The sequence below is a fragment of the Leptopilina heterotoma genome, unplaced genomic scaffold, assembly GCF_015476425.1.
Source record: "Leptopilina heterotoma isolate Lh14 unplaced genomic scaffold, ASM1547642v1 Lhet_11, whole genome shotgun sequence".
In the NCBI taxonomy this organism is placed as follows: Eukaryota; Metazoa; Arthropoda; class Insecta; order Hymenoptera; family Figitidae; genus Leptopilina; species Leptopilina heterotoma.
Window position 1 is genome coordinate 4,725,114 of NW_025110829.1, and position 14,978 is coordinate 4,740,091.

The 14,978-nt window shown below is 29.1% G+C and overlaps 1 protein-coding gene across 4 annotated transcripts in view; it reads right to left on the bottom strand.

Moving 5' to 3' along the window:
- Positions 1 to 14,978, bottom strand: part of LOC122504403 — a 361,846-nt gene that overhangs the window by 94,707 nt on the left and 252,161 nt on the right. The window lies entirely within an intron of this gene.

Consider the following 14,978-nt stretch of genomic DNA (forward strand, 5'->3'; position numbering starts at 1 on the left):
CAAGTTGGATCTAGTGTTTGAATTCTCGAAAGAGATTATATATATATATATATATATATATATATATATATATATATATATATATATATATATATATATATATATATACATATATATTTAAAGTTTTCAGTTTGCCAATTATAAGAGAGAGTTTAAATATTTACGAAAGTATATTTATTTACATTTCTATTATGGTAGTTTTTATTATTTCATTTGTTATCGGTAACGAATTTTAGTTGGTAATTTATATCACGCTTGAGAATTTTTTATTTTTATACATTTAGGGATCTTTTATATACATAGTCAAGGAAAATTCATTAACTATGATGAATTGTTTGATCAAAAAAAAAATTTAACTAATTATTGCTATAACTATTAATTGCTGCAACTAATAGTTGTTTCAGTTCTTACAAGTTAAAATTAGTAGCAGATTTAGTTCTTAATAAAAATGTAGCTAACAGTTGTAGTTTTAATTATTAACAGTTGCTTTAATAATCAATATCTTTCAGTTTTAACTATAATGATAGATTAAATCATCAATAGTTGTAACGTTTAACCATAGTTTCAATTCTTAATAACGAAAATCTATTACAGCATAGTTTAAACTATTTTTTCATCATAACATCAAAAGTACGCTCAATAATAATTCTTTTTTTCTTTTTGGACCAAAAATAAAAAAAGCAATAAAAAGAACCATCACTAAAACTAGAGACATTTTTTTTAATGAGCTGTATAATAAGTTCTATCCTATGAAAAAAATGAAAAGTAATTTTAAATACAATAAAAAAGGGTCTTAAACTATTAGAGCATCTACTTTTTCACATCGTAATATTCAGTAATAACGTTGCCCTCGTAATATCTAAAAGGCTACCACGTCGTATTATCTTTTATAGTCTTAGGCACATATATATATATATATATACCTTCTGGTCCTCCCACTATTTCAATGGTGCGGTGACTTGTAAATTTTCTGAACTCACCTCGTCATTCTCTTTTAAAAATTCACGTCAAAAATTCTCCAACTCTGTGTCGTCGTTAATTTACAATCTTAAAATGTACATAAAAGAAAAATTAATAAACGATATAATGTGGTTTGCATATGTGTTCGCGCTCATAAGCGCAACAACAACATGTGACGAGCGTTTAATTGTGGGTGGTCGTTACAGTGACTTAACTCGCCGTGTAAAGTCACAGTTTTTCAACTAGCTTTTTGCAAACGTTGCGTAATTATTTTTTGTCCCGTTTATTATCTTTTGAATGAAAGCATATCTAATAAATTGCGATAGAAAATAATAATATACGCTCTTTATTTAAAGAAAGAATTTATATAGTTGACAGTTTGCATTTGACAGAGGAGTATTTCTTATTTTAAAAACAGAAAAATTTCTCTTTCTTTTATTATTTTGCTCTATTCATACCATTGATTGTGTATGAAAAGAGGAGAAGATTATATTGATCAAGTATTCGCTTTTTTATTTTCATCTTCTCTTTCTCTTTTTTTTGGTTTTTTGCATATAATATGACGTTTCTGTCGATTTTACTCGTGGAACTAATATAACAGATAAGGTGAGTTTAGCATGTATACGAAGTCTGAATAAGAAGATCCTTGGACCTTAGCCAACGTTTTCAATCGCCCTTTGCACTCGACATTCAGGCACAGAGAGTGAGTGAGAGAGAGAGACTCTTCTCTTTTCATCCACTCCGTCTTTTGCGTTTTCCACTACTCCGTTTTATGTAGACAGTGATGCAATTCCACGAATTGAATGCATTTCGTACTTTTAGCAATACTAGACTCCCCTTTTTCTCTTGCTATTTTCCTCTTCTTTAGCTATTTGACCTTTCGCTTTGCTTGGAAAATACATGTGCACGCCCCGTGTATTTTGCTTTATGTATAGTATACATTACTAGAAGTTCTCGACCTTCCTTTAAGTTCCTTTTACAATAATGTAACCTCCTGTCGTCTTATTGATACACATTAGAAAGTCGCCCCGTATGGGAATGTGTACTTTTTTATTTTGAAAACTTAACTGAATTATGAATAAATTGTGCTTGGAGAAAAAGCTTTACCTAGAACAACGATCATTTTCTCTTAGCGAAAGTTTTAACTGAAAAAACTAAGAATTTTACTAATACAGTGCATAAATTGTAATTGTTCCAGGTTAAACCTTTTTTTCGTGTACCAAAAACATTTTATCAAGAAAAAAATTAAGAACTAGTTGACAGAAATATTTATTGCTCGCAGTTAATAAATTGTTATCCATGTCAATATTTCCTGCAGGCTTCATTTTTTAAAGTAGTATGTTCAGTTATTAATAGTTTATATTTTCAATTCTTTATTGTTTTAACCATTTATTATAACTTCAATTTTCAATAGCTTTAGCTAATGGTAGCTTTAAGTATTAATAATTGTAATCAATGATTATCGCTTTTCCTTACAGTTGTTATAAAAATGGTAGCTTTAATTATTTATATTTAATCATTATTTAATAAATTGATGGATTTATAATGGATTTTTACAGGATTGATACAAAATTTAAGTTTTGTCTTTTCCTGACTTCCCTGACCTCTGCTGCAACCCTGTTTTTATAATTGTCACTCATGTCAGCCTTAATTATTATTAATTGATGCAACCAGTAGTTAAGGTTCTTATCAGCTGCAAGAAATAGTAGCAACAGTTACAATTAGTAGCAGTTATTGGTTAACTATCGCAGACAATGAAAGCATTAATAGTCTTAAATAATAGAAGCTTTTATTCATTATTACAAGATTAAAACCAGTGGTTGCTTCAATTCTTAATTTCAAGAGGGGCGCATGATTATTCCCCAAATGTCATTTTTGCGAAATGTCATTTTTGCGAACTGCACTTTTGCGAAAAGTCATTTTTCCGAAATGTCATTTTTGCGAAATGTCATTTTTGCGAAAAGTCATTTTTACGAAAAGTCATTTTTACGAATTGTCATTTTTGCGAAAAGCCATTCTTGCGAAATGTCATTTTTGCGAAAAGTCATTTTTACGAAAAGTCATTTTTACGAATTGTCATTTTTGCGAAAAGCCATTCTTGCGAAATGTCATTTTTGCGAAAAGCCGTTTTTGCGAAATGTCATTTTTGCGAAATGTCATTTTTACGAAAAGTCATATCAGCGAAAAGCAAATTTTGCGAAATGTCATTTTTACGAATTGTCATTTTTGCGAAATGTCACTTTTGCGAATCGCCATTTTTACGAATTGTCACTTTTGCGAATCGACATTTTTACGAAATGTCATTTTTACGAATTGTAATTTTTTCGAAATATCATTTTGCGAAAAGTAATTTTTGCGAAATGTCATTTTTACGAAAAGTTATTTTTGCGACAAGTCATTTTTGCGAAATGGCATTTTTACGAATTGTCATTGTTGCGAAAAGCCGTTTTTGCGAAATGTCATTTTTGCGAAATGTCATTTTTACGAAAAGCTATTTTTGCGAAATGTCATTTTTGCGAAATGTCATTTTTACGAATTGTCATTTTTGCGAAAAGTCATTTTTACGAAATGTCATTTTTGCGAAAAGTCAATTTTGCCAAATGTCATTTTTACGAATTGTCATTTTTGCGAAAAATACAATAGTGAATCTATATATACTACTAGTTTACTATTGTATTTTTCGCAAAAATGACATTTCGCAAAAGTGACAATTCGTAAAAATGACATTTCGCAAAATTGACTTTTCGCAAAAATGACATTTCGTAAAAATGACTTTTCGCAAAAATGACAATTCGTAAAAATGACATTTCGCAAAATTGACTTTTCGCTAAAATGACTTTTCGTAAAAATGGCTTTTCGCAAAAATGACATTTCGCAAAAACGGCTTTTCGCAACAATGACAATTCGTAAAAATGCCATTTCGCAAAAATGACTTTTCGCATAAATAACTTTTCGTAAAAATGACATTTCGCAAAAATGACTTTTCGCAAAAATGATATTTCGCAAAAATTACAATTCGTAAAAATGACATTTCGTAAGAATGTCGATTCGCAAAAGTGACAATTCGTAAAAATGGCGATTCGTAAAAGTGACATTTCGCAAAAATGACAATTCGTAAAAATGACATTTCGCAAAATTTGCTTTTCGCAAAAATGACTTTTCGTAAAAATGACTTTTCGCAAAAATGACAATTCGTAAAAATGACATTTCGCAAAATTGACTTTTTGCTGATATGACTTTTCGTAAAAATGACATTTCGCAAAAACGGCTTTTCGCAAAAATGACATTTCGCAAGAATGGCTTTTCGCAAAAATGACAATTCGTAAAAGTGACTTTTCGTAAAAATGACTTTTCGCAAAAATGACATTTCGCAAAAATGACATTTCGGAAAAATGACATTTCGCAAAAGTGCAGTTCGCAAAAATGACATTTCGCAAAATTGACATTTGGGGAATAATCATGCGCCCCATTTCAAGATCTTAACAAATGAGATTTTTGATTATAAATAGTTTCAATTATTATTAATAGCTATAATGATTAGTAGTTTTAATCAATAGAAGTTTCAATTTTGAATAGTTTGAATTTGAACCAATAGAAGCTTCAATTATTAACAGTTTTTACCAATTGGTTTTAATTCTTACTAGATGCAACTTATAATACTTTTAAATATTACGTACTGCAAGCAGTGATGTTTTTAATTAGTAATGATTGCCACCTATTTAATTAATGATTGAATTATCAGTTGCAAATATTTGCTATTTAAATCAGTTCCTCGAATAAGTAACAAAAAATTACTTTGAAAAACTATTTCACTAGAAAATTAGTTCATAGCTTTCAAATTCCAGACAGTGTTAGCAACAATGTTAATTGAAAAGTAAAGGCAAGGAAGAGAAATGATCTCTCAGGAAGGAAGATAAATGCTCGCCGCTATATATATGTACACACAGTATTGGTGTTCTCGCTTTTATTTGTATAATGCGAAAACTATTTTAATGTGGGTGGCAATTATATCAATATTTGAAGAGTTAAAACAGGATCAAACATCAAAGGGCTTAGTTCAGCAATACTGCTTTTGCACACGATAGTAGTCGCATCTCCTTGAGGAGGAGATCACCTTTCTCTATATATACGCGGAAATAGCAATTAATCTCCGAAGTGATGCCAGATTCGATCGGTGACTAGCGAGAAAGTTTCACTTGCCAGTTTAATACCGTAGGGACATTTCCAAGTGTACGGGAGACATCGATCTTCTCGAGGCAAGCTGTTCAATTATCTGCTTTTGGCAGGTCACGTCTCTCATTTTACAGTACGTTGCCCCATTTTCAAGGGAATAGCATCATTTCAAGTCAAATGATAACAATTATCAGTGGATTTTAGTTCTTTTGCTTCAAGAATATATGTACATTTTTTAGCCTTTTTTGAAAAATGATACATACACGTTATATGGTGATTCGAGCTCACTTCCGGAAATACTCCTTCTGTATAACAGGGATGGATCACGTATAATATTACAATTACAGATTCAGTTAGACTAGAGTCGTTTGTGAATTTATTTTCCAAGAGTATATAAAGAAAATCTATTTCAAAAACCAATTTTATTCCATCTTTTTCTTTAACATGATTATACGATAATTGATTAAAAGATAATGTCCACAATTTAATCATTCACAAAAGGGAACATTTCACAAGATTCGAGAATATTTATTTACCATCTTAGGGGATGAAAGTTTATTTTATTTATTTTTTTGTCGAGTTAAAGCAAGATTCATAAATTACATCGTTGTCAGTATAATATATGCTCGATAAATTGGAAAAGAACCGAGTTCGCCGACTGTACGATAGGATCATGATTTACGTAGAGTCCAGTGCCGCTTCATTTTAATGTGATATCCACTGTTGCGAATAATTGATCAACGTTAATTTTGCAATTTAACGTATAACATGGATTAATTGCACTGGGGTATATGCCCGACGGTTATGCGCTGCGTTAAATGAGTTTTGTACAGATTGGACACGTACATAGCGTTGATTTCGAGCATATTTTCAATTTTGAATTAATCCCTCAACTAAATATATATATTTATAAATACATGTAATCATATTCCACTAGAGGGGGTGTAATGGATTTTAATCATCGAATGGATAACATAATGAATTTTTCCCGCTCAAATGTTTATTAACCATAAGTGATTCATTTTCCAGTTTAGTTGAAAATTTGATAGATCCTGATCATGTAGTGCGCATCACGATTCATGTGAAAATGTCAGTGAGGTTAAGAATATACTACAAAAACATAAACTGTTCGATACGATACGTCCATTATATCAAGCTATGCACCTCACTGAATCGATTGTACATGTGATCTTTGATATACGAGAGACATTTAGAATGATTTCAGGTTCAAGCGCGCCCTATACGGATGAAAAAGAGATGCAAAATATATTTAATTCATGGCAAAATAATAATAACAACAGAGAACAGTTTCTTCCTCAAGCACTAAATAAAATATATACCACTCGAGTTCAATTAATTGTTATTATATTTACTAATTGAAACTATAATTTGAATCATATTATACAGAAACTAAAACAAAATTAGTTCAATGCACAATTTTTTTTTAATGAAATTGTAATCAGTAAAATTTGCATTGACCACAGTGTCATTAGTATGGATTTAATTATTTTAAGGAATTTTGATGAAATTAAAATAACAATTTATCTAAGAAATCTGAACTAAAAAATCAAAATATAAAGATAAACACAGTTCTTCTAAGGATATCAAATTGAGACAAAAAGCGAATCAAAAGTGTGAAACAATTTTCATTGCAATTAATAATCGTTACAAATAAATTTTCATTTCAATTATTAATAGTTTTACAACTAATTGGGACTGCAGTTATTTAATACTTCAACCAGCAACAGTTTTAATTGTTACTGGTTGCAATGGATTATATAGCTTCAATTATTGATAGTTACAACTAATTGTAGCAGCAGTTTTTTGTAGTGTGAATCAGTTATGATTATAGTTGTTAATAGTTTCAACCAATTGCAGTTTCAATTACTATAGTTGCAAACAGTTGTGGTTTTAACTATTAATAATAAAAGTTAATAATTGTAGCCACTATAATTAGTTATAAATCTTATTTTTGGAAACTACTACTAATTGAAACTCTTTATTAAAGGAAATACCATTTACCAAGCTTACAAGCATTAATTGTTTCAATTGTTAATGATTGTAAGTATACAAGAAACTATTAATAATTGATGAAGCTGTTATTATTTGAAACTATTAATTATTGACACTGCAATTTTCTACATCTGTGAATAAACCTATTATACAAATTAGTGAATAATAATAATTAATGGTACCAGGGTAATAATTCATTGCCATTTAGAATAGAATATAGAAAAATTAAATTAAATAATCCGATTATAAATATACCATAACTTTATAATTATCAACGATTGTAGCTACCGAATGAAAACTATACTTAACTATTTCGTTCAACCACTTGCTTCCAACTCTTTCCTTTCCTTCTGTTTATTATAAATACCACGATAATAGCATCTATCATTATCCATCATATATAATTCGCTTCCTTATTTCAACTTCCACTGGGAAGTTAACTCCTCTACATTTTATTTATTCTTTTTATATATTGTATTCTATACTTGTGTACAATATAATAGTCTATGGAGTCATAGTTTTGCACGCGTGTATTTAGAATAAAAAAACACATGTTTTCCCTTATCATACATTTTCCTTCCTGTAAATTGGCACGAAACAAGAAGAAGAAGCAGAAGAAGAGGAAGGAGAAAAAACAACCATAGCGGAAAGGAGCATGCATGCACGCATATTGTACAGTTCTTAGAAAACAATCTCGAATCAGGGCTGGGTACTTACTTCATTTTGTAAGCTGCCCAAGAAAGAGAAGAAACACTACTTTTGCATTTTGTCTAAATGGAAAATATCCCCCTTTAACTAGACACTGTAATTACCGCATTGAAACTTTAAAAACACATTTCTAAACAGCAAAGTTTCTTTGGCTCAAAGTTTATTACAACAATGTTATATATATGTGGAAAATATAATTTACCTTTACTTTATAAATGATATTTATGTGCAAGAAAAAATTTTGTTTTGTATTTTTTTTAACTAGTAGAAATAATTTTTTTATCGAATTTTAAAAAAGAGAAGTATAAAAGACTTCTTTTAAAAAAAGGAGGATTAAAAAAGACTTTTTTTAAAACGAGAAATAAGAGAGAATTTTTTTAGAAAAGGAGGATCAGAAAATAGTTTTTAGAAAAAGTGACCACCTGCCATTTGAGTGTATAATTTAATAAAAATGGAACTTATATAGACCACGTATGTGAGTTATTGTTGATATAAGGTTACGTCCATCGAATATTCAATTCATCTGGTGCGCTTCAATCTACGAGGTGCGAATAGCTTCCGGAGAACCGTGAAAAGTAATTACGTTATTGGACGAGGTTCTTCCTCTGTGCGTGTGATAATATACACATATAGTTGAGGCTCGCAGATATTCTCGCTTCATTTGTGTATGTGTGTGTGAACACACCGCGGGTCGTCGACGAGTCGCGTGCGTGTAACTCACCGTGTCGAGCACATGGGCAACCAAGCGCGTTGTGTTTCTGGGCGCGGTTTCGAGTATTAAATTCTTGCAGTGGAGTTGCATCCACGCAAATTAGAAGCATGCCTTCCATTGGTAGGGAGAAGGGGGAGGCAAAGGAAACTCGCGCAAATACAAAATGTTTCCCCTAACACCGCATAGTCTCCATTTCCGTTTGTATTTCCCTTCATTCTCACCCTCAACGTTCTAATTTGTATTCTCCAATTGTTCCATTCATTAAATTCCAGAATCGAATAGTATTAAGCTCTACAAAAAGAGAGAGAGAGAGAGAGAGAGAAAACAGGTAAGAAAATCTTTCTCTCTAGTGAGTATATCTTCCCCTTTGATTATTTATGCGACAACAACACAAATAAGTTTTGTTTGTTTATTTATTTTTACGTTTGTACTATTTTTCTTGTTCCTCTTTTGTATATATATATATATATATGTATATATATATATATATATATATATATATATATATATATATATATATATATATATATGTATGTATGATGCTTTTGTAGGCATTTTAACTGGAATTCCATTTGGCCTTTACTTAACATTCTTTTCACTTGTTTTCACGCAGAAAGAAGGCAAAAAAATAGTGAATCATAGTAACAAAAATAATCGGAATTTTATGGTAATCTGCACAAAATGTCCTGAATTCTGATTAAAACATGTTTGTTAAATAGAGCACCACAGGAATTCAAGAATTTTCCATTTTTTTGTTTTTGAAAAATATTTTTCGATTTTTTGAAATAAATAATTTAAGGAATAGTGAATTTTTAATTAGTTTAGTTAATTAATTCATTGGCGCAGATATAATGTTGAAGCTACCATAGCTTAAGACTATGTATGGACAAACTATATACTAATGTTTGCAACTAGTAATCATTAATGGTACAATTGGTTACAATATTAATTGCGATTATCAAATTTATGATTTAGGATATACTATTTTTAGTAATTGTTAATAAAAGTTAATAATAATTTAATTTATTAATAATTACAACTTCTATTGGTTGCAGTTATTAATAATCAAAACTATCATTGGCTGCAACTATTACTATACTTGAAACTATAATCAGATTCAACTGTTAATAATTGAAACTATCAGTAATGCAACTATTAATACTTGAAGCTGTCATTAGACAAAATAATTATCAATTTAACCTATCATTATAGATGCAACTATTAATAATTAAAACTATCATTGGACACAACAATCAACAATTTAAACTACCATTGCACACAACAATTAATAATAATTGGAGCTATCACTACACTGCAAAAACAAGTGTCTCATTTTGAGACGTTTTGTTCCATATTTGAAACACATAAGATGTCTTAGTCCACATATTTGAAACAGATATGTGTCTCATTTTAAGACGTTTCAAAGTGTCTTTCACATTTAGCAATGCATTTTGAGACACGAAATGTGTTTCGAGTATCCGTCTCACACTAAGAAGACGTTTTACGTGTCTTATACGCATTGAGTTACCTTTAATGTCTTAAAATGAGACACGAGATGAAATTAAATGTCTCAATATAAAACAGATTTTGTATCTCAATGGTTTAAACACTTAAAGCAACTCATTTTAAGACACGAGTGAGATACCAGTTTTTGCAGTGTAGACACAACTACTAACAATTGAAGCTACCATTGCATAAACTATTAACAATTGAAGTTACATATCATTATATGCGACTATTAACTATGGAAGTTATCGTTAGATGCGACTGTTAATAATTGAACTTATTATTATTATTATTATGTTCATAGTTAAATATACAAACATTATCAACTTTAATACTTTTTGCAACTATTAATACTTTCAATTTTTATAATTTACAAACATTAATATCACTATAATAATAATATTAACTTTTTGTCGATAACTTATCTTAATAGATTGTTTAGTGTTTTAAAACTTAAGTTATATTTTTGTTAATAATAAATCTTTTTTGTTGCAGGTAAGTAAAATTTGCTGCTTTGTCCAAAAGGAAGACGATTTTTTCGTGAGTTATACTGATATTTAAGAAAATACTTAAATAGTTTTGCTGTGAATAAATAAGAATTTATTGTAATTATTTCGATCATTAAAGCTACAGATTTTCACAACAATGAAAAATTAAATTTACCGAATTGCTTAGAACTGTAAATAATTGAAGCTACAATAATACCGGTTGCAACCACTAATCACTGAAGCTATCATTGGATATGATTGTGAATAATTGAAGCTGCAATTGGTTGTATCTATAAATAACAGAAACTAAAATTGTTTGCAACTATTTATAATTTAAAATTGAAGTTACCATTGGATGCAACTATTAATTCTTGAACGTACGATTAGATGAAAATTTTAAAAGTTAAAGCTATAGCAATGGCTAAAACTATTATTAATTGAGCTAGAAATGATTGCAGAATAATTAATGGAAGCTATGAGTTTTTCAAATTATTGACATGGAAGCTATCATAGGCTGCATATATTAATAAATGAAACTGAAACGTAGTTGTAAGTATTACTACTTGAAGCTACTATACTATACTGAAAATTTAAAATATGTCATTCACAGTCCTTTATTATAATTCAAGCTATACCAATTGAACGACAAATTGAATTCTAATCTCGACTGAACAATTTAACAAACATTAAAACTTGAATTCCAAATTGCCAACAAGAATCAATTTTCGATTTTCACTCTTCTATTTACAGAATCATTAAATGATAATAGCAACCAGCAATAAATTCCTCTATAATTAAGAAAATAGAATCTCAGGTGTAAAATAGTAAAATATTATTAGATAGAAAATGTAAAGCAGTCTTCGCATAATGAATGAATAAGTTGGAAAATCAAGTAAAGTAGCTCTATAGAGAAGTGAATTATTAGGTGTCTGATGATGGCAGAGAGCAAACGTGTTAACGAGGTTTCTGGAACTGCAAAGTTCAAACTGTTAGAAACGTATTTCAAGAGATATTTTGTCGGTAAAATGTGCGCGCAAAATGACAACTGGAAACTTCTAATTCTCAGTAGGTGCAACGATGCGTAGTATGCAACATCGTGCATGCCAACAATTCGATTCGATAACGGGAAAATAATTCCTTAATGCGAAACATAAAGAGACAGAAATAGAAGGAGAAACAGAGAGAGAGAGAGAGAGAGAAAGAGAGAGAGAGAGAGAGAGAGAGAGAGAGAGAGAGAGAGAGAGAGAGAGAGAGAGAGAGAGAGAGAGAGAGAGAGAGAGAGAGAGAGAGAGAGAGAGAGAGAGAGAGAGAGAGAGAGAGAGAGAGAGCAAACGAGTCTTTAAAGTCAAATCACAAAATATACAGTAGTAGTGCGCGCGCACTTTTTCTAAAAAAGAGAAATTGTTTAGTCGAGTTCAAGAATTAATGTAAACATTCAATCCCGTGCAGAAATCGCCACTTTTGTTCCCGATTACCGCCCTGGCCCCGGTCGGGTTTTCATGATCTGGCCCCGACTTCGTGGCCCCGACCAGGACCAGGCCGGGTTTGCCCAAGGATCTACAAACAGCGCACAATGGGATTTTTTTTACAATTTACTGTTCAAAACTGTCTACAGCCTACAATTCTTAACCGGTTTCAGTATTCTTTATTTTAAATTAAAGGCGAATGAGTTCTTAAGACATCCCTTAAGGTCAATTCTTTAGTTCTTAATTGTTTATAATTTTTATTTTCAATCAAAGTTAACAAATTAATACAATTTTTCAAAAAAGGAGGCTTATTTTCTTATTCCGTTGCTGCATATGATCTGAATCAGTTCAAATTAATACAATATGACCACCACACAATTAATAAAACAGAAAGTAATTTATATCAATTGTTATAAACAATATTAATTAACAAATAGTTAACTTTGATTTCTCTCCACTAAAAAATGTTTTTTTCACCTTTTCTTTTTAATTTAAGTTCATTTAAAGAATATTTGTCCTTTTTGATTATAAAATAACTTATTTAAATTGTTATAAACAATATTAATTAACAAATAGTTAACATTGATTCCTATTCCACTAAAATTTTTTTTCACATTTTCTTTTTAATTTAAGTCTATTTAAAGAATATTTGTCCTTTTTGATTAAAAAATAACTTATTTAAATTGTTATAAACAATATATTAAATAACAAATAGTTATGTAACTTATGTTCCTGTCCACCAAAAAAATTTTTTTTCACGTCTACTTTTTAATTTAAGTTCATTTTAAAAATATGTGTCCTTTTTGTTTAAAAAATAACTTATTTAAATGGTTACAAATAATATTAATTAACAAATAGTTAATTTTTGTTCCTTTCCACCAAAAATTTTTTTTTTTACGTTTACTTTTTTATTTAGATAATGTTAAAAGACCACGGATATATAATATTAAATATTTAAATAAGTTATATTATAAGCAAAAAAGACATATATATTCTTTAAAAGAACCTAAGTAAAAAAGAAAATTTGTAACAAAATTTTTTTTTTGGACAGGATCATAAGTTAACTATTTGTTAATTAATATTGTTTATAACAATTTAAATAAGTTATTTTTTAATCATAAAGGAAAAATATTCTTCAAATGAACTAAAATTAAAAAGAAAATGTGAAAAAAAAATTTTTTATTGGAGAGGAATCAAAGTTAACTATTTGTTAATTAATGTTGTTTATGACAATTGAAATATATTACTTTATGGGTTTTTAATTGTCTGCTGGTAATATTGGATTAATTTGAACTGATTTAGAGCATGTGCAGTAACGGAATAAGAAAATAAACGTCCGTTTTTAAAAAATTGTGTTAATTTGTTAACTTTGATTGAAATTTGAAAATAAAAATTATAAACAATTAAAAACTCAAAAATTGGCCTCGAGGGATGTCTTAAGAATTTATTCTCCTTTAATTTAAAATAATAGGACAAACGCACCAATTGTCGAGGGTGAACCATTTGTCGATGTTATCATGGTAATAACCAAAAATATTGCATAAAATGTTAAATTTATTTGTGGTTACAATATTAACATTATTTTTGACATTTATAACTCTTAAAAACTCTTATTCATTTTTCACACTTAAATTGAAATTCCATGTTTAAGGCAAAAAAATAAATTATTATTAATTAATAATTTTTACACTGCAAAAACTAGCGTCTTCAAAACGTCTTATTTTAAGACATTAGACGTTTTGAAAACGCCTAGTCTGGAATAAATGACTAATTCATCTGTCTTTTATGCAAAGTGTCTAAAAATTTGAGACACTTCTTGCGTCTTACAAATGTAAACATAAGTCACTTTCAGTGCTTATAATTAAAGACATGTAATGTAGACGGTAAAAGTGTCTATATTTAAGTAATTGTTGCTAATTTAAGACGTTTTCGAAGTAAGACACTTTGAATAAAAGACATTTTGTGTATTCGAGTATCTTCGGTAATATTCGTCTTGCCTCGTCTCGATGAAAGTTTCCCGCGCAATATCAATGCATACATGCATTTTTAGGTTATGTATCGATTCAAGCAGTAAATTTCATCTGGATGAAGACACTTTAAACGTCTCCAAAATAGTCACTTTTAATGTCTTCCTAAAAGACATCCCAAAACGTCTTAAAAATAAGGACAAAAGTGTCTCAAATATAGACACCTGTTTTTGCAGTGTAGTAATATTGTGAATTATTAATAATAAAAAAATTTTTATTGTTTTAAAAAATAGTTAAATTATAAATAATAGAGAATAAATAATTAAATTAATAATTTTTACCATATTATTATGATAAACATATTAATTAATTTATATATATATATATATATAACATACATTTTTAATAATTTTTCTATAAATAAATATGATACAGTCAATTTATTATGATAACACTGTATATAACGGTCCCATGATTCAAAAGGAAGTTTAAGCGAGGTCGCTTCCAAGCTTGCGTGGCTATGCGGTATGTGTATTCGACTTGCGTCCTCGAGGTCTAGGGTTCGATCCCCCGTGCGTGCGATATTTTTCCGTCTTAGTTTTAAGTGTTTTGTGTATAATTCTTAATAATGTTACATAAAGTATAGGTTTAAATAATTATTAACAATAATAATAATAATAAATTAGGCATTAATTTAAATAAGATAGTCTGTCTAAATTAATGAAAGAAAATAAGAAAAATATATTTTTTAAAAACTTAGTTCAATACAAGCAATTCTAATAATTATTTACATTTTTAATGACACTCATAAAAGTTTATTTACTACAAAAATATTAATAATATTATTAATATTGAAGTAAATACTCCCCATGCTTTAATAATCAAATAACGAGCTTTATTTAATAAAATGCAGTCAGTATTGGATTTCTACCTGGGTAGCGAAAAGATCGGGGGAAATCCCATGGCCCCGACCGGGTCCCGACAG